The sequence below is a fragment of the Canis lupus genome, chromosome 8, assembly GCF_003254725.2.
Source record: "Canis lupus dingo isolate Sandy chromosome 8, ASM325472v2, whole genome shotgun sequence".
NCBI classification, from domain to species: domain Eukaryota; kingdom Metazoa; phylum Chordata; class Mammalia; order Carnivora; family Canidae; genus Canis; species Canis lupus.
This window is the reverse complement of record NC_064250.1, coordinates 54,344,185-54,367,452: the sequence shown is the minus strand read 5'-3', so window position 1 is coordinate 54,367,452 and position 23,268 is coordinate 54,344,185. Positions and strand designations below refer to the sequence as shown.

Genomic DNA, 23,268 nt, shown 5'->3' with positions numbered 1-23,268 from the left:
ACTCTTTTGTCACATCTGTTAACTTTTTTCTTCTTTTGATCTCATATGTAAGGAAATGATTCAAATATAGTAGGCTTGTTCCCAAACTTACTAATCAGAATCTGCTAGACAGGAGATAGGCAGTTGGCATTTTTTACAGGGCTTCCAATAATTGTGACAATTATCTAGGTTTCAGCACACTCCACCAAGCCCAAGAATGGACCTATATAACCACTGAAATTAATTGTAAAATACTTATGTGTATGCACTAATGTATTTTTTCTGGAAAGATTATGCCTTTCCCTTTTTAAATTCTCAAAGTCATCTTTCAGACTGGGACAAACACACGAATGAAAATAATTCATATACTGAAAGATTCGGAATATTTTAGGATCTCAAGTCTCTTGGCATGAGATCAAAATAGAATGATCTTTTCTAAATTCTGTTCTCTGTTTATTAAGGAGAATTATAGTTCCAGAGCTCTGGATCTAAAGAGCCATAATAGAATGATTCCTCCTCTATGCCAAAAAAAGGACTTCTAGATTTTCCTACTAGCTTATGTGCTTTCCTTTTCTAACCCACTCAACAAACTTCTCCAGTATCATTTATTCCTTCTACATTATTATGTGCTCTGGACTACATAGTCCCTTCCATAGCCACCTTTCTCTCATCACTTACCCTAGATAATTGTACACAGTTAAATATGCTGGCTGTGTCCAAACACACTGGCCAATATGGCATAAGGCTCTGTGAATCAACACAGTGCTGAAGGCACTACCCAAAGGAAGTTCCTTTTCTCCTATTCATATACAAGTGCTGTATAGCCCTGCGTTTTCCCACTTTTTTTCTTCCTGCTGGAAAGAACAGCATATGTAGATCCAAAAATAGAAAGTCATACATAACTTGTCCCCTTTCATCCCATAATCTTGATCCTTCTTGGGTCTTCTAAAGAGTAGAAATGTTGTAAGTCTATTTCTGCCTCTATGCATTAACCACAATAAAGTCAGAGTTGAGATAATAACAGTAAAATCTTCCTACTTAGTAACCAGCAGATTTGATGGTAGGCACTTTTGATAAGTATTTTGATAAATTTTTATTTGATTCTATTTCCTCATCTGCAAAATTAGAGTAGATACTTCACTCATTGGGCAGTTGGAAGTTAGGGAATCCCAAGAGATAGCATACAGGGAATATTTTGTAAAATCATACAATGATCCTGATATAAAATGGCACTAATATTATCAATACAGTTATTATTAAAATTTGCTGTTGGCAAAGAGAATAGTGCTTAGGACTATAAGAATAAGCCATGTCTCTGACTTCAAAAAACTTAAAATTCAGTGAAGGACCTAAGACAGTCTATACAAATAATTTACCATAGATTAGAATGAAATATTAAGTTATAATTGTGTTAAGCAAACAATGAAAGCAAAAATACAATTATTCAATTGACATAGTCTGAGAAAGCTTATGGAATAGAAGATAAACTATACTTTAAAAGATGGTGGTACCCTGGGTGGCTCAGTGATTTAGTGCCTGCCTTTGGCGCAGGGCATGATCCTGGAGTTCCAGGATCAAGTCTCACATCGGGCTCCCTGCATGGAGACTATTTATTTTCTGAACAAATAAATATAATCTTTTAAAAGAAAGTTTAAATAAATAAATAACATATGGTTATTAGTTGGATAGAAGGTATGGTGGGAAAGCCAGAGAAATGCTACCTTTAATTAATACTTTTTCTTTTTTTCAAGTTCTTCTTCTAAGGAATGTTCCAAATTTTAATAAAATTTTAATCCTCCCAGGCAAAGTCATTAGAAGCATAGCATAATGAAACAATAATTGGCAGATCAGGATTAATAGGAAAAAGACAATTGGGGGAAATGAAAGGTCACATTAGCTTAAAACTTCATTTATTGTGTAAGAGTGCCCATTGCCTTGTCATTTCCATCTTGCTTACAGTAAAGGATTCATTTAAAAGTTTGGCCTAAAAACAATCAAGTTGGTAAAAGAGGTGTTTTTTTAAGTGCATACGTCTTTTGGGGCATGGAGTACAGAGATTCATCTCTAAATTTTAAACTACCTTATAGGAATGTTGGAACTCTGAAGGGCCCTCCTCAGAGAAATTCTCTGTGGAGAACAGATTCCTCTTCTCATGTAGTTTTCAATTTATGCCTCAGATCTGGGCATGTTTATAAGGTCCAACTTGAATGCTGGCTTGTTAAACTCAAGCTTTCTACCATCAGAACCTAATTCCTATGATTTGGTCAAAAATAAAACAAAACAGCTTTCCACTCATGGAAGCACAGAGATCATGAAGACTTTGAAAAACTCCTACTAACCCCCCAAAATTCATATAACACAAGTCACACTGCAACATTTCTATTTGTTCATATTTAAGGAGCATATGATATAATTCATGGCAGGTGAATTTTTGGCTAAGCCAATGACTACCCTTCAAAATAAACAGAAAGGGATCCCCAGAACATGGCTAGTCGTGTAGTCTTCTTTTTCTTTCTGGTGATTGCCTTGTAATTCGTCATCTAATATATCATGGGAACTTCTGAAAGAATAAAAAACATTTGTTGAATAAATGAATTAATGAATTTATAAGGTATAAAATTACAGAGAGCATTGAAATGTAAAAATATATGGTTACCAAATCAGACTTTCATTATTAGCATTGGTAACAACAGCTGGGAACTCATCATCTATTGAGAGCTTCCTATATGCCAGGTGCTTAGATTTTTGCACTCCATAATGAATATTCATCACAATAAGTCCTTCAGGTAAGTTCTATTATTATGCCTACTTTATAGATGAGAAAAACTGAGGCTTAGTAACATGTGAAAAGTCATGTAGCATCAAAATAGCCAGACTTGAATTCAGAATAAAATCTATCAAATTCCAGAGCTGAGCTCTTAATCTCTGTAGAGTTTCTATCCCTATCACTCCTTCAGGCTTCACAGATTTCTGGAGGTGGAGAAAAAGTGACAGAAGTGAAGAAGTTGAACTGTTAGGGCAATGGGAGGCAGATTATTAAAAAAATCTGTGTAGGAACTTGAATTGTAAACTTAGGTAAATATATAAGACAATTAGATTATATGATATGGAAGCACTCTATAATTTTTGTGTACATTTTCGTGCAACAAGTTACTCTGTTAGTTTCAATCCAATTTTGAATTATATTTTCTTCCAATTTCCTCAGTTATGGTTGCCATCAGTAATAATAATAGCTACAATCTTTAGTAAATTCAGAGTCCACAGGGGTCTACACTTTAATAATGTTAAATAAGAAGGAAAAATACCTGGAGATCATGACTCAACCATCCTCACAGCCACTTGGCAATATGATTTAGTAGTCTGGATTATCCCTATTCTGTGCAGTGTAGACATCTATTGTCATAAATAAATTATTTCTAGGCAGTAAAAGAAAATTTAATCACTTATCTTGGTGCTATCTGATAGGTCTGTATTCCAGAAGCTTCAGTCTAATATTTTCTTTTTTTTTTTTAAGATTTTATTTATTTATTCATGAGAGACACAGAGAGATAGAGAAGCAGAGACACAGGCAGAGAGAGAAGCAGGCTCCATGTAAGGAGCCCGATGTGGGACTTGATCCTGGGACTCCAGGATCATGCCCTGGGCTGAAGGCAGATGCTCAACCGCTGAGCCACCCAGATGTCCCAGTCTAATATTTTCATTCACTACTTACTTCCTTAATCTGATACTCACTTTATTTATCCACAAATAATTAAATCAGGTATTTTTCCAGTGGAGGGAAATTATTTTCCAGAATTCAACCAAATTAACTTGGAATATTATCTAACCAACTGCGCCTCTGTTTTCTTATCTGTAAAACAAAATAGAGTTAACAAAATAAAAAGGGAAGGGGTATAATAAAAGTATCTGTTCAACTGTCTTTACTCCATTTTAAAGTGATTACATCAAAACTATAGGAAGACAATATGAGAATGTTAGCTGTTGTGCTAAGGAGATACAGACAGTCTCAGGCAAAGAAAGACTTCTAGTAACTATTTTCCAAAATTGTAGGGGGCTGGGTGATAAAGCAGTCCTGTTTTTCCTGGAATCATTTTTCCCCATTGCCTACAGCCAAGCAACACCAAATAGGGACTTAGCTCACCACCAGGTGATTTGAAAAAGCATATGGAATAATGCCTATAGTTTGCCATGATGCAAAAATACATTTTCTTCCTTGTCTAACTCTTATTTTTTTTAGGTGCTAGTTTATTGTAACTTACAGGGCATAACACAGTATTTCTATTACAGATGAATTCACTGCCTCTAGTAAGCATGTCTAGACAGGGCAGGTAAGAGAATCAGATAGATACAGGGGAAAAAAAGCTGGAGATTTTGAAAAATTAAAAAAATAGTTAAGTATTTTTCCATGAAAGGATTTTTCTCTTCCCAAAAATCCTTGTCAATTTATTGTCATAAATTATTGAGTTTACCTGTATCCTCATCAAAAAAACACAGTTATTTCCATTATTGTTCACAAATACCTAATTATAAAGCAGATTATTTACTCCCACACAATTTTATTTACCAGTCCATTTTAGAGATGAAGAATTTTGTGCCAAACCAGTGTTTGAAACCAGATCTGATTTTGAAAGATGAGTTCATTTCTGCTACACTAAGCATACTATTATATATAACAGTTTGTGAGAATACTTCATTATGAAATTATTAGTATTTGGTTAATTATATAATTTTAAGTTTGCTACATTCTTAGGATGAATATTTTTTATTCTTCAAGATTCAATTTTGATGAGAGTATATTTCAGAAATCACAATATAAAATCTGATTTACAAATTAAGTTAAGAGAAACGTATTTATCATTGAATTTTATTTTTCTATGATATATCAACATGTAAAATGAAGACTTTGTCTTTTAAAGATGTGTTGCCTAGTGAGAATTTCATAAGTCTTGGAAAAAATGAAATCTTGCCCCTGCCTGAAAGTATCTCTGTAGTTAGATCAGAGTGAAATAGAAAAAAATAGATTTCTTTCATGAACAATATGTGTTTCATCAAAAGAACAAAGAAACAGGGCTCTAAATGCTGGGTATTCTGCTTCCCTGAGATGTTTAAGATTGTCGAGGATGACAGGTTCTGATGTTCTCATTCTGAATTTTAACCTTCTGACACATTCTTACACCATACCATACTCCAGACTTTCGAGGAATATGGGTAAGAGAAATGACATTTATTGATTTCCCTCTATATGGAACAGAGTGCAATTTTATGTATATTACCTTGTATGATCCTCATAAGATTAGTTATCAGTTTATGGAAAAACATTATGGCACATCTCTCCACTACAACCTAAAAAGAAGGAAAATAAGATTGTGGGTTTTATTATTCTATCAACACGTAATGAGATATGCAATGGCACTTTAAAGAAACTATATAGGTTCTGTGCCAGCAAGAATTTATTCTGACAAGAATGAAAGTCTCTGCATATCCCCAAAAAGGGAGAGAGGGATGGTCACTCGTGTGAGAAGAGTCACAGGGATTAATTTGGCAGTCATCATCCAGATATAGACTAAAAGAGAGGGGTCTTTACAAAACAAGTGCAGCTACCCAGGTCCCATTGGCAAAGCCTTCACTACTAGGGAGGTAGATAATAAGATTCTAGCCAAAGCAATCCAAATGCTCCTGTCTTATCCCATTGCCATTCAGCAAGTAATTAATCTAACTGTCTTTGTTCAGAGTCAATGTTCTACAAGCCACTTTCAGTTATGACTTGTCTTTCCAGATTTGTCTGCCGAAGAGTCAAAAACAGGCGAAGATTCCCATCTATGTGGCAGAATTTTATTTTTTAATTACAAGTCAATTTACTTGATTCTGATTATGGACCAGTTTACCAAGCTTGTCTGCCTAGAGGGAGAAAATGGACTGGACAGAAAGACATGCCTTCCAGTCAGTGGGAGAGTTAGATCGCACACAGAAACTTGACAAGTCATCATTGTGATTTTATGCATCCATCTCATATCCTGGCTCATGGGAGTGCATCCCTAAAAGGGATGTGGTACCTAAGAATTACATTCTGACACTGCAACCTGCAAGCTAACCCTTGGACCTTGGTATATTCACTGAGAGTTTCCTACGACAGCTATAACAGATTACCACAAACTTGGTGGCTTAAAACAATCATTTAGTCTTCTATTGTTCTGGTGGTCAGAAGTCTGGGATCTGTTTCACTGTGCCAAACCCAAGGTGTCATCTGAGTCATGACACCTCCCTGAGGCTGTAGGGGGGAATCTGTTTCTTCATCTTTTCCAGCTTCCAGAGCTCCATTCTCTGCACTTTGACCCTTTTCTCCATCTTCAAAGCCAGCAGGGCAGCTTCCTGATTCAGTGGTCACATCGTCTTCTTCTTTTGTATCAAATTTCCCTCTGCCTCCCTCTTATAATAGGAGACTTGTGATAGCATTTGTCTCACCCAGATAATCTCCTTATCTCAAGATATTTAATTCAATCACATCTCTTTCCACATATAAGGTAATATTTACAAGTTCCAGGTATTCCCCAAACCTAAACAGCTTTGGAGGCTGTTATTCAGCCTAGCACATCATCTTTTGAGGAATTTTCAAGGAGTGAGTTGTATAAACCTTTCTGTATTTGTTGAGTGGATACTTAAATATTTCCTTTGAAATTCTACAACCGTTAAATATCAATCATGGTTCCATCAACAAATAGGATTCACCTTAAATGGTTCAAATGAATGTGTGGAAAACGGGATTAAGGGAATAAACAAGGCATGTGGGGCACTCAGAGATTAGCAACACTGGGAAGCCTTTATTTGACTTCCTCAGGTTGTGAGGCAAAAAGGGAAAACATTACTGGAGTCTGGTAAGAGTAGAAACCACGAGAAGAATCCATATATCAAAAACTCTAGTCATGACCAGGACAAAGCCACTTCTAGGGACCTGGTGCCAAAGTAGGGAGAGAGTGAGGAAGAGATACTGGACCTTTTCTCCTTTGCGGTTGGTATCTCCTATTGGCTGATGTCAGCCAGCAGGAGAGCTCAGGAAAAGCAGTCACAGCCATCAGTCTCTGAGGCAAAGAGAACAGAGAAAGGTGGAAAATTGATACAGACTTGGAAGGTAAAGAGGCAGGGGAGCTAACACACATATTAATCCTATATTACCCATAAAAAAAATGAGTTTCAGAAAAATAGAGAATTTAGCCAAAATGACATAATACATGGTTGACCTAAAACTTGAGCCTACATCTGTCTGAAACTTGAAAAAATTCCTTTTTTCACATTTCTCAAATTTCTCTCACAGCTTGCTACTTTATAGCATTTGGAGTTTAAGTTTACCCCATTTTGTATATCTGCCTCTGAATTGCTTAACAACAGTCAAGCAGTAAGGAGTCATTTCTGATTTTCATAACCATTCAATATACAAAATTGTATTATCTTCTCATTTATAATCTCAAATTGGTTTGAGTGTCCCTCCCACTGTGTCTCTCCCCCAGCATTATTTCTCTAGTTGGAAGAAAAAAAAAATGTCCTTGATTGTGTTCAATTATTCATCCTCACAGCAAACTCTGAATCAAGAATAATTAAATTATATATTTCCCACCCCCAATCCCATGCCCAAAATAGTTTAAGTTTCATCTGTGATGGGTGTCAGTTTCTAAGAATGTTCTTGCACGCTCATCAATGTGAGAGTATTGATTTATATGCAGAGTTTACAAATAGATCCATTATATATGAAGTCCCTGCCTGATTTCCAGATTTTACATTTCTCTGGAAAAATTATCTTTTTTTTTTAAGATTTTATTTATTTATTCATGAGAGACAGAGAGAGAGAGAGAGAGAGGCAGAGACACAGGCAGAGGGAGAAGCAGGCTCCATGCAGGGAGCCTGACGTGGGACTTGCTCCTGGGTCTCCAGGATCAGGCCCTGGGCTGAAGGCAGTGCTAAACCGCTGAGCCACCTGGGCTGCCCTCTGGAAAAATTATCTTAACTGGGAGTTTCTTCCAAGCAGAGTTGATGCACTCAGCATGATCTCCTTCAGAGCACTGCCCTCTTCTCATCTAAACTGAACACACTTCTTATACCCTCACTAGAGCACCCTCCCCTATCTTTCTATGGGCATCTTGCCTCAGGACTGCTGCCTTATACATCCCTACTCATCACCTTTCCAGAAAGTCTGCATTGAGTGACACTGCGTCTGCCACTTCGGAAATTAGATACTGGCTCCAAATCCCATGCACCGTTAAGGAAACTCCTTGCCCCTTGCCCTTCTCCTGACACTGCCTGGCAGCCAGAAACTCCCAAAAGGGAAGCAGAGAGGAGCAATCAATAGCATCTCTAAACAGAAGATGCCATTGGCAAGGAGGTAGCTCTCAGCCACCACAGTGAACCACAGGCCTCTGATTAAGACACTCTTGTGAGCCTGATTGATCTGCCTGTCCTCGCTGCATGCAAACCAGCTACCTACCCTCCCTCCCTTTGCTGCTTCATCCCCCTCACAGAGAGGAGAGCACTTGAAAAGGAAAGTGGTGCTCCAGTGTGTGAGAGCTTAAAAGGAATTACTGACAGCTGATTGTTCTCCTTGAATTCAGATTCTATAATCAATTAGAAGAGATTTCATAAAAATGGCCATTGGAAATGAAAAATCCCCATTAGGCCATACTACCCAAGCTCCTTGTGGCCTTCTTCATTAAATGGAGCAATCTCTCAAAGATCTGTCTGTGCAATTTGATGCAATCCAGTTTTGGACCACGCTGGTGCTTTTAAAACACCAGGAACCTATAGGTTACAGTCAGATGAGCCTCACAGCACTTTACATACAGTCAAATGCTGGAACATGAAGTTGGATTGCAGGTCGGGTGAATTTACTTAGGACCTCCCCAACGCAAGAAATATTCAAGCTAATTTCATTTTCTGAAGGTCCAGGTGTATATTAAATATGTACATAGGTAATACCCAACACATGTGTAACATGGACATCCATAAATGGTAAAACAAGGTTTACAAAGCTATAAAAGCTTATAACATGTGGACAAGATATATATTTTTACCTTCTATATTGTATATCTGTTTATGTAAAGTATGTATGTATACTGTATATTTATACCCCATTTATGAAACATATATTATGCTGATTTGTATTATAACAGTACAATATTATGCTTAGCGTATGTCAGTCATGGAATTAGCCACTGTGAGAGGGAAAGGTAATAGATGGCATTCACATCCTAATATGACCAAACATTTTATATAGCACTACACTTCCTTAAATCTCTGCAGTGTGAATATCGTTAGCCCCATTTTTCAGAAAAAAATTAAAACTTACAGAAATCAGATAACTTGTCATAGTTTTTGTCACTAGTGAACTAGCAGAGTTGGAATTAGAACCGTATAATTTATTCACTGACAGGGAGACATAGAAGAATAGCCATGGCCTCTACCATCCCATAACATAATTATACTGTGGAAATAAGTCATCTATAGGTAAAAGGTCAGGTGATAATACAAAAGCACACAGGAAATGTCTTGGATGATAAAAGTGACTAATTCCAAAGAGAAGAGTATAAACAATAAGTATTTGGAGTTCAGCAGAAAGAGAGCTTCCTTTCTTTCACTTGCTTGCAGCCATGCTGTTGAAACCCTCTTCCCCACTTACTCTCCTTCCTAGGTGTTTATACCCACCACAAACCTCTGGGCAATTGTTCTTCCCCATCATCTTGTCATTTACTCAAGTTTATTATATACTTGGCCTCTGATGGTTCCTAAGAACTCAATACTTCCAACCTGCCACAAACCATATTTTCTTTCATTTCACTGAACTCTTTCCAATAGTCATATCTTTCTGGAACTGGGCCTCTGCACCAAGCAAGGGAGCACACCAGTTCAAAGGAAGCCAGGAGTTGCCTGAAATAAACCTCCAAGTTCCACTTCTTCCTTCTGCACACCGTGGCAGGGTGGGTATTTAATCATAGAAATATTTCTCAGGGAGAGCAAAGCTGAAAGTACACAAGCTACTCGCCAATCAGTGATAGATAAAAGGCATGGCAGGGGGAAAGAGCTTTAGTAAGAGGAGGAGACACTAAAACTTGACAAGAGTCTGTAGAAAGTTTTAGGAAGCCCTTCAGTCATTTAAATCATGGAGAGTTTTTAAAGTAGTATTTCAGTTAGCTGGTTGCTCCAGCCTAGAAGAATGTCTAGTTCCTACGTAGGTTAGCTCTGTAACAGAGCTTATAGTGTAGCAAGGAAATCATTCCAGCCCTACTTGCCTGATGAAAGAAGAAAGAAAGAAGAAAGAAAGAAAAGAAAGAAAGAAAGAAAGAAAGAAAGAAAGAAAGAAAGAAAGAAAGAAAAGAAGAAGAAGAAGAAGAAGAAGGAGGAGGAGGAGGAGGAGGAGGAGGAGGAGGAAAGGAAGGAAGGAAGGAAGGAAGGAAGGAAGGAAGGAAGGAAGGAAGGAAGGAAGGAAAAGAAGAAAGAAAGAAGAAGAAAGAAGAAGAAAGAAAGAAAGAAAGAAAGAGACAAAGAAGAAGAAGAAGAAGAGAAGAAGAGAAGAAGAAGAAGAAAGAAGAAAAGGAAGGAAGGAAGGAAGGAAGGACGGAAGGAAGGAAGGAAGGAATGAAGAAAGAAAGAAAGAAAGAAAAGAACAAGAAGAAGAAGAAGAAGAAGAAGAAGAAGAAGAAGAAGAGAGGAGGAGGAGGAGGAGGAGGAGGAGGAGAAGAAGAAGAAGAAGAAGAAGAAAAGGAAGGAAGGAAGGAAGGAAGGAAGGAAGGAAGAAAGAAAGAAAGAAAGAAAGAAAGAAGAAAAGAAAGAAAGAAAGAAAGAAAAGATCTTATAGTTAGAAAAATTGATCTTAGTACATTTCTACTATGATAAATGTATTTACACCCTGCTTTATTTCAAAAGAGGGTTTCAGCATTTGTATTACATACATGTAAATCCAACAGTGTAAGGATGTGTAGATATTATGACTGAACATTAAATTTAGCTCTGAGTTTCCTAGTAGTCAAAGAAAAAGAAAAAAGGGTACAGAGGTTTACACTGTCATTATTTGATCATAAAGGAACTAATATCTTCATGAATGACTTTTTGATGCTTCTGTATTATAAGGCACCATATGAAAGAATATCTCCATTCTCTAATTTAATCATAATGATAGCCAGCACTAACTGGTACGTATTCTGTGCCAGACATTGTTTTAAGGTGTATACACAGTGCGTGTGTGTGTGGAGATATATATATATATATATATTCACACACACATACATACACATATATGCATATTTTATGTATATATTATAGTTTAATATTCATAATATCAGTTTAATATTCATAGTAATTTTGGATATATGTACTATTGTTATCCCTATTTTATAGATAAGTAAATCAAAGTACAGAGAGCTAGGTGATTTGTCCAAAACCACATACCTAGTAAGTGGTATTACTGTAACTCAAACCTAAGCCTGGTTCCAGGATTCAAATTTTTAATCATGAAAGTACTAGACCTCAATTTAGTCCTCTCTAGTGGGATACTAGAGGAAGAGGATGAAGTTATCAAATGAGGGTCACTAAGACAAGAATTGCCAGACGTGGGGTTCAGATCTAGTACTCACCAGTTCCAAAGCTCACATCTTTCCACTGCATTCCACTGTGGTCCCTAAAAGGATGGAATCCAATGGATCTTTATGCATAGGGTATTCAATAATTTAGAGCATGTGCTCTATAGGTATTCTTATATTGACTCTTGATAAACGTTAAAGTTGTTGCATTAAAACTTCACTCATTAAAGGCGTTTCTATAGAAAGTTTAATTAAGGAGGTCTAGGAATGGTACTTTCTGGTGATCTAAATTGCTTCCAAGAATTTACTTAATCTGAAGAAGTAGTTCAAAAGAAAACTCCTTATCACCTTTTGAGGTAACATTTTTTTTCTCTTTGTGTTTTAGTAGGAGTCGGATATGGTCAAATTCGAATGGCTATCTGAGGAGACTGAGACAATATTCATATTCTATCATGATAGTTGAGGATTTTGATGTGAAGACCTGACAAGCCATCAGAATATACAAACTGACCTAGAAGGAAGTCAGGTTAATTAGAACAAATAGGTACTTTGGGCAAAAACTCATCAAAAATCCATGTACTATTCACAGGTTTCCGTGTTGCTCTGGGTTAAGTGAGGCCATATGATAAGTTCTGGCCAAGGAGCGACGCATGAGTGGGAGGGATGTGGATCACTGTCAGGCCAGAGAATAGCAGAGCCAATGTATGTTTTTTTTTTTCCTTTGCTCTGGCAATACTGGTGGCTCATGTTCAGATGATGAAAATACAAGCTCTCAGAGCATCCCATTAGCCTGAGTCTTTGAGCAGCTATGTGGAAAACAGCACCCTACCTGTGTTGGGACATGGAAAATGAGACAAAAATTAACTTTAGTTGTTGTTGGGTCATTGACATTTCAAGGTTAATTTGTTTTTGCAGCAAAATCTACTGTATCCTGACTAACATAGTACCTCAATACTCCATGGGGAGGGACTACATCTAAAAGACTTGAATTATTCTTATATACATTTCCTTAAAATGTATAATTTATTATAAAGACATTTTTAATTCCTGTGAATATCACTTCATTTCTACATATGATATCACATTCATAAAGTGGAGCATTGTTTTCCAAAGAAATAAATGTACCCAATTTTCAAACCCTAGGCTTTTATTTGCTGCACTTTGCTTATTGTCCTCTAGTCACGATTTATTCTATGTATTGAGTACCTGCATCTATGATAAATCTTTCTTTAAAATCAATTTCCTGGGCTTTTTTTCACCCCAAATCTAGTCATTAGTTGTTCTGCCATTTCAAAAGTGTCAAAAATCTCAGTTCCAATCTACAGCTTGTCATAACATTAACCAACTCCACGGGCATGCTTTTGGAGTAGGTATAGTTAAAATATTAAATAATAGCCTGTGTAATTATACCCTTGGGAACTGTCCCATATCTCAACCACCAGGTGTCCCATATCTCAATTTCATCACATTATATGTCCCATTAGGTAAGCAATGGCCTAAATGGTGTGAAAAGATTTTTTTTTTCCTCTGCAAGTTTGCGCTTTAAAGAAAAGCTAAGAGACACCAGGAACAGAGCTCAGGACTATGAATAAAGAGAGATGGAAGTCACCATTGTCTGGAAGTGAGAAGTCATTGCTTTCTATGTGTCTGTGGTTATGCCAAGTGTACTGAAGGTGGGTTTATACCCCAGAGGAATGATGTTAAGAATAATTTTAGGGTGCCACAGACATTCTCTGTCACTCTGCTATTAGAAGTCAGATTATTTCTTGGGAAACCATAGACCCTAGACTAACCACTTTCCCTTAACTAAGACTTTGGGACTCAACCTTTTCACTGTTTTTCTACTCTTAGTAAATATCTAGTCAGTGGCCCAAAATCTTAACCAGAATTATGTGGAGATCTGGGTCCCACCCCCAGAGTTTCTATTCAGTATGTATGGAGTAGAGCCTGAAAATTTACATTTTTAATGAGCCCCCAGATAATGTCGATGCTGTTTATTCAGTGAACACACTTTGAGAACCATTGCTTGACTATGTGCCAAGCTTTGGGGTGAATCCTGAGACACAACAGTGAAGATATATAGTTGCTGCCTAACAGCATATAACCCTTCATTAATTGTAAAAAGAAAAAGAAAACACAATTCCTCAACCTTTTTTGAGTTTCACCATTCTCGTCTATAAGTAAGGATAACATCACCTATCTTACAGGTTTTCCATAAGATTAGATCAAATATATATGCAAAGATTTTGTCTAGTACTTAAAAAATAGAAAGCACTCAGTATACGATAGCTCACAATACCTGAGCATCCTTAGAAGGCAGAGAAACAGAGAAGCAGGCAACTTAATCAGTGAAAGGGCTAGTGACTCATCCACCTCCAGCTTTTAGCTGAAGTAATAACACAGCAGGAAGCCCTTTTCAACAATCCCTTCTCCCCTTTCTACCAAAGGCAAATTAAAAAAAAAGAATTAACATCTGTTTAATATTAGTAGTTATACTGTTCAGTATTCTTTCAGATATGAATGATAAAAACTCAACTTACACAGCATAGGCAAAAAAAAAAAAAAAAAAAGAATGCTGAGAAATAACTGAGAAGTCTGAAGGCAGAAATGATTTAGGGCTCTACTGAATGCAGATGTTCCCTCAATATCTCTCTTTCTACCTCTGCCCTACCCCCATTTCCTTCTTTTTCCTATTGCCACATAATTTCACCCTGCTTTTCTCTGTGTGGTCCTGATTTTTATACAACCTCTCTCTATAATATGAATTCATGACGATGGATGAACCTGTTTGGATCAGGTGTTTATCTATAATGGCTTGAGTGATGGCCCCCTTTTGATGACATATCTACCCAGAATTTGTGAGTGTGAACTTATTTTGAAAAGGATCTTTGCAGATGTAATTAAGTTAATGATCTCTAGATGAGATCATCTTGGATCAACTAGATGGCTCCTAACTCTAATCACAAGTGTCCTTAGGAGATACAGAAAAAAAGACACTTAGAAGAAGTTGGTATAAAGATGGAGGCAGAAATTAGATTGATGTGTCTACAAGTCAAGGAACACCAAGGATTGCCAGCAACCACCAGAAGCTAGGAAAAAAGCATAAAACAGATCCTCCTTCAGAGCCTGTAGGAGGAACTAACCCTGATACACCTTGATTTTGGCCTGTAGAGATGTGCAAAAATGCATTTCTATTGTTTAAGAATTAATTTCTATAACAATTCATTTCTCTTCCTGTTGTTATGTGGTGATTTTATTTTTATGGCAGTCCAAAGAAACTAATACACCATCCTTTGGACTAATTCCTGAGGATTTCTGGTCAGTCATGTCTCAGTCTCTGGCTCAAACTTTCAAGCACAGGGCATAGAAAAAAAACTGTTATTGACAGCCTCATTAGAACAATACACAATGGGGTAGGGCATTACCCCAAAAGACCTGATGATGATGATGGTAATGATAATGATGATGATGACTGTGATGCTAACCCTCAGTGAATGCTTACTATATTTCAGAAACTACTAAATGTATATGCATTACTGCATTTGATTTACAGAACAACTTGGGAAGTAGGTATTTCCAGCCCCATTTTATAGATGAGTAAACCAAGAATCAGAGGTTAAATAATTTAACATATACTTAATTAATAATGGAACTAAAATTTGAAATCTGTTTTTTTTCTGATTTTGAAACCCATGTTTTGAAAACCATTCTACATGTCTCCTGCAATTCTCATCCCTCAGTTTAGTCATACAACAAATAACCATTTCTAGGATTTGAACCTAGGTATGTCTGACCTCATTGTCTTTACTCTTTGGTAGGGCAACTTGACACCCCCATGGGCTTCCATACTTGGTAGGAAGCAGTGTTCAGAATATTAAATCCTCTTTTAAAACAATTACTAGAATTCAATTTAGTAATATCTCCCTTAGTGATAACATACGATGCCCAGGAAGGATGTTAAGATCACAGCCTCCTCTCAAACACTTTTATCTTGATGAAGTCCCAAGTAATCAAGGATCCTTGCATCCTTCTAAGAAAGAGCCTTCTATTCTGAAGTGCATGGTCTTTTTACAACATCATTCTACTGTATGTAAAAAAAAAAAAAAAAGTAAAGGACACTACTTGAACTCTTTAATAGAGTTGAGTATGTATAGGCTGATTGCTCAGCAAGGCGGCATGCCAAACAGGCAAGCAGCATAGCCTAATAATTTAAAGTAAAACTATGGAATCAGACTGCCTGACCACAGTTGCTGACTTTACTTCTTAATTAGCTTTACGATGTTAGGCAAATTATTCAGCATTCTTTGCTTAGTTTGTCCATTTGCAAAATGGGAAGAATAATAGTGATAATAGGAAAGCTGTTATGAGAATTAAGCCATTAATATAGTTAAAGTATTTAGAATTGTGCCTGTCACATAGTGAGTGTTATATGTGTTTATAAAATAAAATACAGTTAAATAAACTTAAAGCATATTTATCTCAAAAATGGAGATTGTTCTTCCTATCACAATGGAAAATAGTAATGCTTACATAAAAACAGCTGGAGAAATACATCAAGGTGAAGTTTTAACACTTAGGATGGACTGAGCTGAATGGTTCATTTATGATCATTTCCTTCTTGTAAAAGTCATCAAAACATGTGGCCTGACTTCTTGACACTTATGCAAGGTATTTTCCATCCCCCTTTCATTTATATATTCTCTAATAGGGATCTGGTTGAGTTAACAGGCTCCTCTGCTCTCTGACTTCTGGTTTGGTTGAACCATCTTCAGGATCTTCAGAAGATTATAAAACAAAAGACGGTATAATCAGCGTTTCTTTCTCCCTGGCCCGCATTTTCTCTAGGTTCGGCTCACACTTTGTAAATAGCTAGTTATGAATCCTTTAGCATTTACCCAGTTTGAATGAGCCATCTATTTTCTTCCAGGACTCTAAGACAGTCCTACAGCAGAAATGTACTCTCATTACTCATTCCTCATAATTAAGTCCTACAATGCTAAGACTGCTCCCATAGTAGAGTTATTTAAATTCCAGGTCCATCAGCTTAAATGAAGCATCTCCAAAGCCAAAATGAATTTTCTTAGCTTCATCACTTAGCAAACAAATTGATGGAAAAAGCTATTCCCTTCACACAGCCAAGGTGGCGTATCCACATTTTGTATATTGTGGCCAGAAATCCCAAGAACATTTGAATTGATCTTTGCCAATCATACTCCCCTTAGTCCTACTCACTTCTAAAGGGTAACACATAAACAATAGTAGAATGAAAATCCAATTATCATTTCCCTACTTCTAAATATAAATTTTTTGAGCCAGTGGAAGAAAAACGTAATTCCAAAGGGCAAAGAAAGCATAAGACAATAACTTTATGAGATATAACACTGCCCATTAGTAAATTGTGGACCTATGTGAACCATATGATTGGTCATAGTAACTCTCTTCCCTTTGAAAAAAGAGACAATTCATGACACGAATGTTATAAGTGTGGGGAAGGGTAGCACAATAGGGACATCGATCTATCATGCTATGAAATAATCATGAACTCTATCATGACTCTATCATGGACACACTGAACTCTATCATGAAGAGGAGGGAACTGAATATCATCTCATCTACTCCAAAATCCAATTCTTTTTATATGCAGAATGCCTGTGTTTGCCAAGATATTAATTCATTATTTTCAGAAAAGGGTTGCACAAACAAGTCAGAGAAACACTAAATTAAGCAGAGCTAAGTAAATACTCCTATTAAGAGAATTTAAGAGAATCAGAGTTTTTACTATATTGACAAGCATTATAAATTTCCAAAAGGAAACCTTACTATATATGCACTCCTTCCTAACTTTATCTGTCTCATAAAGAACAGTTCTCACTTTACAGATGAGAACACTAAAGCAGAGAGGGGTTAAGTTCTCCAGGATAACACTGAAACAGAGTCTGAAATCTTCTGGCTTTGATCCTAGTAGTGACTTCAACCATTTTTATGCTTTGGAATTTTATATCTACACATATTCACGTATATATAATTATATATATATACATGCATATGCACATATATATGTATTTGAAAAGCAGTAGAGAAATTATTCTGTCAAATTCCATTCTCCGACCTAAAGAAAACAGGATTTTAAGAATTTACCTAACATTAACAAAGGCACTCCATTCTGCTAACAAATACACATATAGGATAGGCACCAAGTCATCTTTATATTGCAGACTGATATTTGGAAGAGCCATGTGATTTCCCCAAGGTCTTTTATTGGTAAATGGTAAAATAAGAATTTAGATAGATAAGTCAAAGGCTGCTCTTCGCAGAGCTTCATACCAAAATGAATCCATGAATATATGGTTTATGTCCCAAGGCAGTGCCATGAAGGGACTCATATTCATGGCACCTTTCAATTAACCAGAGTTGGAAATGCCAGTGTGCAAGAGTCTCTGCCAGGACAACAAACTTGAAATTCAAGAGAAAATGAAAAAGCATAATGAGAAAAATCTCAAGAAGGCTTTTTAAAAACAATGTAAAAAGGGAACTGGGACAAAGAGCAAAGGTTATTGCTTGGCACAAGGTAACGATGATGATAGCTAACATTTGTCGAATGCTTATTATTTTCTGGGCACTGTTATAAGTGCTCTATGATTGTTACCTCATTAAATTTCACAACCATGACATGAGGTACACACTATTTTTCTTCCCATTTTGTGTACAAGAAGCTGAGGCTCCATGAGATTAATTAACTTGTTTAATTAATACTTAGAAAAGAATATTTCATTTGATCTGTATTCTCAACCACATTTCCAGAGAAGTCAGCATTTCATGCTGCCAAGACAATTGGCAGTTCTAAAAGACATTTCTAAAAGACCTGCTGGGCTGGAAATAATTGAAGCCAGACCCTGCACCCTCATCCTTTTCCTTAGCTGCATTACATTTAGTTAGCTGGAGAACAATTATCTTAGTCCCTGTCTTTTCTGTGCTCTAAAATGTCACATTAAAGAGTAACCATCCATCAGTTAGCCTTATGGTATTTAATTAGTAACTCAATTTCATCCCTGTGAAAGCCCTAAAGAGTCCACTAACCTGGGCACAAGAGTATGTTGAATTTGAAAGATGGTTAGGGATATCTGAACGAGTGATCCAGAGACTAACCTAGGTGATGGTAGTTCATTCCCATCTTCCTCTTCCCATCTAAACTCAGGAGCCATGTCACGACCTTCTGAGTTCTAGAGAAGAAATTGAAAGTGCCTAGTTCAACAAGTCTCTAGCCATGATAAAATTTGTGGTTGCTATTACAATGTGCATCGAAAATGAGAGTCAACTTGTTGTATAAGGAAGAACATGGGCCTGGAAGACATAAGAACATGGGATCAAATCTGAATATGGCTACAAGTACTAGTTAATTTCCAATTACCCCCACTCCATTCTATTCTCCATTCTTCCCTGACCCACTTTATGCCCTGGGAGGCTGACTCTGGAGCTCCCTGGACTGCTGGCAACCAGTTGGGTTCAAACAGTAGGAAGCACCTGCAGAAAATAAGAAAGCAGGAAGTAAGGGTTGAGTATCTTTTCTTTCACTCTACAGCTCTGGCAGTAGCTGGAAGCCTCTACTACTTTAGTTCCCACCAGTTCTCACCGAGTTTTGGAAATACTATTTCCTTTTTTGGTCCCTCCAGACCTGAGGGGTTTTAATGGCTTCCTTTAAGTTCCTTGTCTCTGGGAGATAATACCTCATTATCCCCTTTTTATTCCCTTTACTGGGCCCACACCTCTACATGAAGATTGTCATTAAATTCTTTTCATTTGAACCACCTGGGAAGAACTATTTCCTGTTAGTATCCTAACTGGCACAGCTATTCACTTATCAGCGATATGATCTCCTTTCTTTAGTCGCCATCTGACCAACTGCAAAAAGGATATACTATTTATTTTTCAGTGTTCTTATAGATAATATGTTATATGATCCTTGAGATCATGTATGTTGAGTTTTTGGCTTACATTAGGGATTTGATATAGGGCAATGAAAGTTCTAAAAATGCAAACTCTAACATGTTATTACATGGCCTACACTGTATGTTATATTTAAATTCTTATTAGCCTGCAATGTTCATGATTATATAGATTCCTTACTTCATTCTTCCATTTATTTTCCAGGACTTTCGTCATGGTTTAGTCATCTGCATTACATCGGTGGAGATGAAAAAAGAATATGTAAGATGAAATTTAATTCAACAAAAATTTACTGAGCATGTACACCATGCCATTCATTGTATTCAGCCCAAGGGACACAGTGATAGGAATGAAGTAGGTGTCTATACTCAGAGTACTTAAAGCAGTGAGAGTCAACTACAAGTTTTGTTTTAGTTTTTTTTTTCTTTTAACGCAAAATTTGAATTTACACAAAATGAGATGTATTTATATGAAGTATATATTCGCAGTTTTAATAAATGCACATATCTGTGTAACCCAAAGCTCTATCATATATCAAACCAAAAAAATTTTCTCTTATCCATTTCTAGGCAGTACCTGTCCCTGCCCCCTGCCCCCCTGTTCTGATTTCTTTCATCATAGATTAGTTTCACCTATACCCTTGCATGTAAAATGTCATTATTCTCTAGCTGCTTCAAAATTTCCCCTTTATCCTTGGCTTTCAGCAGTTTGATTATGCTATGCTCTTGTTTTTGCTATTCTGTTATTACCCACAGGTCCCCAAGGCTCTGTTCATTTTTTTCAATCTTATTTTCTCTGTCTTCAGATTAGTCTTCTATTGAGTTAACTTTAAGTTCATGGATGACTTTCCCTATCATCTCTATTCTGCCAATAGCCTATCTAGGGGGTTTTAATTTCGGTATTTTATTTTTCAGTTCTAAAACTTTCATTTACTTCTATTTCTCTATTGAGATTTCCCATGTTTCCATTTATTATTAGCTTATTTTCCTTTACTTCACTGAGTATAATGATAATAACTGCTTTAAAATCTTTGCTCATTCTCACCTCTGAATAATCTCATGGTTGGTCTCAGTTGAATTCTTTTTCTTTTAAGACTGGTTCTCCATATATTAAGTAATTTTGTATTGTAACCAAGACAACACAGATATTATGTCACAAAGACTCTAGACTCTATCATGTCCTTCAAAAAAGTATTGACACCTTAGTTTTTATAGGCAGTTAACTTGGTTGCACCCAATATACAAACTGTTTTTTGGGTAGCAGCTCAATTTCAGTTCAGTCTTTTATCGCTAGCTATGAAGATTTGAGTCTTCTCTGCCCTTGCATGGATCAGGAAGTCAGCCAGAAACTTAAAACTGTTTTAGTTAGTTAGTTAGTTAGTTAGTTAGTTAGTTAGTTAGTTAGTTAGTTTTTGAGAGAGAGAGTGAATATGCACATGCACACAAGCAGTGGGTAGCAGGGGGAGTGGGCAGAAGGAGAGAGAGAGAATTTTAAGTAGGCTCCAGGCTCAGGGCAGAGTCTGATGTGGTGCTTGATCTCACAACCCTGAGATCATAACCTGAGACAAAATCAAGAGTCAGATGTTTAACCAACTGACCCACCAAGGTGCCTTAAACCATATTTTTATATAGAATTTGAAGCTCCCCCTTTCTGGTTCTCTCCATCATAATAGCCCCCATCTCTTTTTCATGGCTAGTGTCCTCAAAATCTGTACTCTGCTCTTTAGACCAGCTTCAGATTTTCTGAGTTTTAACCACCCTATGCGGTGCTGACATTGGCTTATTCTCAGGATAAAAGCCATTAAGGCAGGAAACTCATGTGGCTCTACAGACTTCTAACAAGTTTTAAGTATTCCACCAGAATATGACTGGGTTTTTTATTATTTTCTTGTATCTTGTCTGATGTTTAAAGAGGGTTGGCAATAAAATGTAAACCTGAAATTTGCATATGCAATTGATAAAGGTTTTGTTATGAAAAGGGAAAGTATAAGAAGTAAACAAGAATAGCTGGGTGGTTAATACATGTAACATAAACTCGTGAGCCCAACAGGTCCTTCTGTAAGCAGCATTATCTAATATATGTAGGAATTCATTTTGAAGAGACTTGTATCTATGAAGTTTTTAAACCTCTTCTTATCTAGAAAAAATTACAGTACAATAGTGGCTTATTCTCAGAGAAATGATAATGAAAATACATAGCTTGATAAGCAAATTAAGCTGACACTTTTGTGTTATTAAAAATAGAGTTAAAATCATTCACAGCATAAACACTTTAAAAATCAAAAAGTTATAAAAAATCAAAGTCCTCCCATCAAATTACTTATGTTTTTATAATTCAGGTAAGGTAAATATAGACATCAAAGTAACACTACTACAGCTATTGATACCATACAAGTTACTCAGTGTTAAGAGCAAGAAAATGGACCTGTCATTTCTGATTAAACATCCAAAAATGAAAGTGTCTTAGCTGTGTTGTCAAATCAACAGCAATGGTACAAAGTCAGTCATAAGTAAATACTGCTTACTTGCTGATCTATTTTTGGTTTGGTGCTTTCAGGTTTTCTTTGCTTGGCATACCTTATTAATAACAAACTCTTTACAGATTAGAACCTTATTCTAGTCGTGCCAGATTTGATAAAGTATGAAATGTATCAGTGTTCTCTTCTCTTTCTCTTTTAGATCTTGAGTGCCCAAGAAGTTTATCATTTGAAACTACGTTTACAATAGACACCAAAAGGGATCCCTGGGTGGCGCAGCGGTTTGGCGCCTGCCTTTGGCCCAGGGCGCGATCCTGGAGACCCGGGATCAAATCCCATGTCGGGCTCCCGGTGCATGGAGCCTGCTTCTCCCTCTGCCTATGTCTCTGCCTCTCTCTGTGTGTGTGACTATCATAAAAAAAAAAAAAAAAATAGATACCAAAAAAATTTACCAACAATTGTCTATTTGAACACCAATAGCCATCAATATTTGAACTCTCAAGAAAGTATAGGATGCTTGATTATGGCCCAAATGAGAGTGAGTGACATGATCTATTATGGTGTTCCTTTACAGTAAACCTAGGGAAAGAATGACCTTCAACAAAACAGTTCTTTATTACTGAAAAACAACAACAACAAAAACCTGTGTTGAACAATGTCATCCTAAGTCATAGAAGCCAAAATCTACCAGAATTGGAAAGTAATAAAGTGTTTACATATATTCAAGTGGAAGAAAATATCAATGCCTTCTGGCACACTTAATATGCTCCTTTTGTTTGCCAGTGTAAACGCATCATGTATATGTTTGGGGTCTGAGTCCAGTCCAGTAAGAATTGCTAATTAATTACATTAACAAATATCTGGAGGTTATGTGGGGGGGTGGGGGGGGCGCACACCAGGTGTGTGTACTTTGCAGGAGGAATGGATGGACTGAGAGACTGTGAGGAGAACACTTCCCGCTAGGCAGGGAGCCCAATGCGGGGCTTGATCCCAGGACCCTGTGAATCATGAACTGAGTTGAAGGCAGACGCTCAACTGAGGCCTCAGATGCCCCAAGAACATTCATTTTAAGAAAAGGCAAAGTCTGATAGGCAAGAAGAGAAGCAAAATTGAGGATGCAATATTATCTTTCATCCAAATTTGTCTTACAGAGCAGCCCCCATAGACTGATCCTTCCAATTCTGAAAGAGAAGATTGCAAGCCATAGAAGCTAAAAGACCTAGGTCTATTTGCAAAATGCGAGGTGAGACCGTCTGCATGCTTCCAGCACACTGGGACTCCAGAATGGAGTGCAGCCTTGGAGAAGAAGGA

General features: G+C 36.8%; 2 long non-coding RNA genes across 2 annotated transcripts; both read right to left on the bottom strand.

The window, feature by feature from the left end:
• Window positions 1-1,914: 1,914 nt before the first annotated feature.
• On the bottom strand, window positions 1,915-7,058 carry LOC112656928 (uncharacterized). The gene is made up of 4 exons (XR_003134744.3): window positions 6,971-7,058; window positions 5,253-5,322; window positions 3,712-3,829; window positions 1,915-2,539 (listed from the first exon to the last, which is right to left on the bottom strand). It is a non-coding gene; the product is annotated as an uncharacterized LOC112656928 (long non-coding RNA).
• A 4,533-nt stretch (window positions 7,059-11,591) lies between these two features.
• LOC118355444 (uncharacterized) lies at window positions 11,592-19,060 on the bottom strand. The gene is made up of 3 exons (XR_004817857.1): window positions 18,984-19,060; window positions 18,684-18,878; window positions 11,592-11,635 (listed from the first exon to the last, which is right to left on the bottom strand). It is a non-coding gene; the product is annotated as an uncharacterized LOC118355444 (long non-coding RNA).
• Window positions 19,061-23,268: the final 4,208 nt, after the last annotated feature.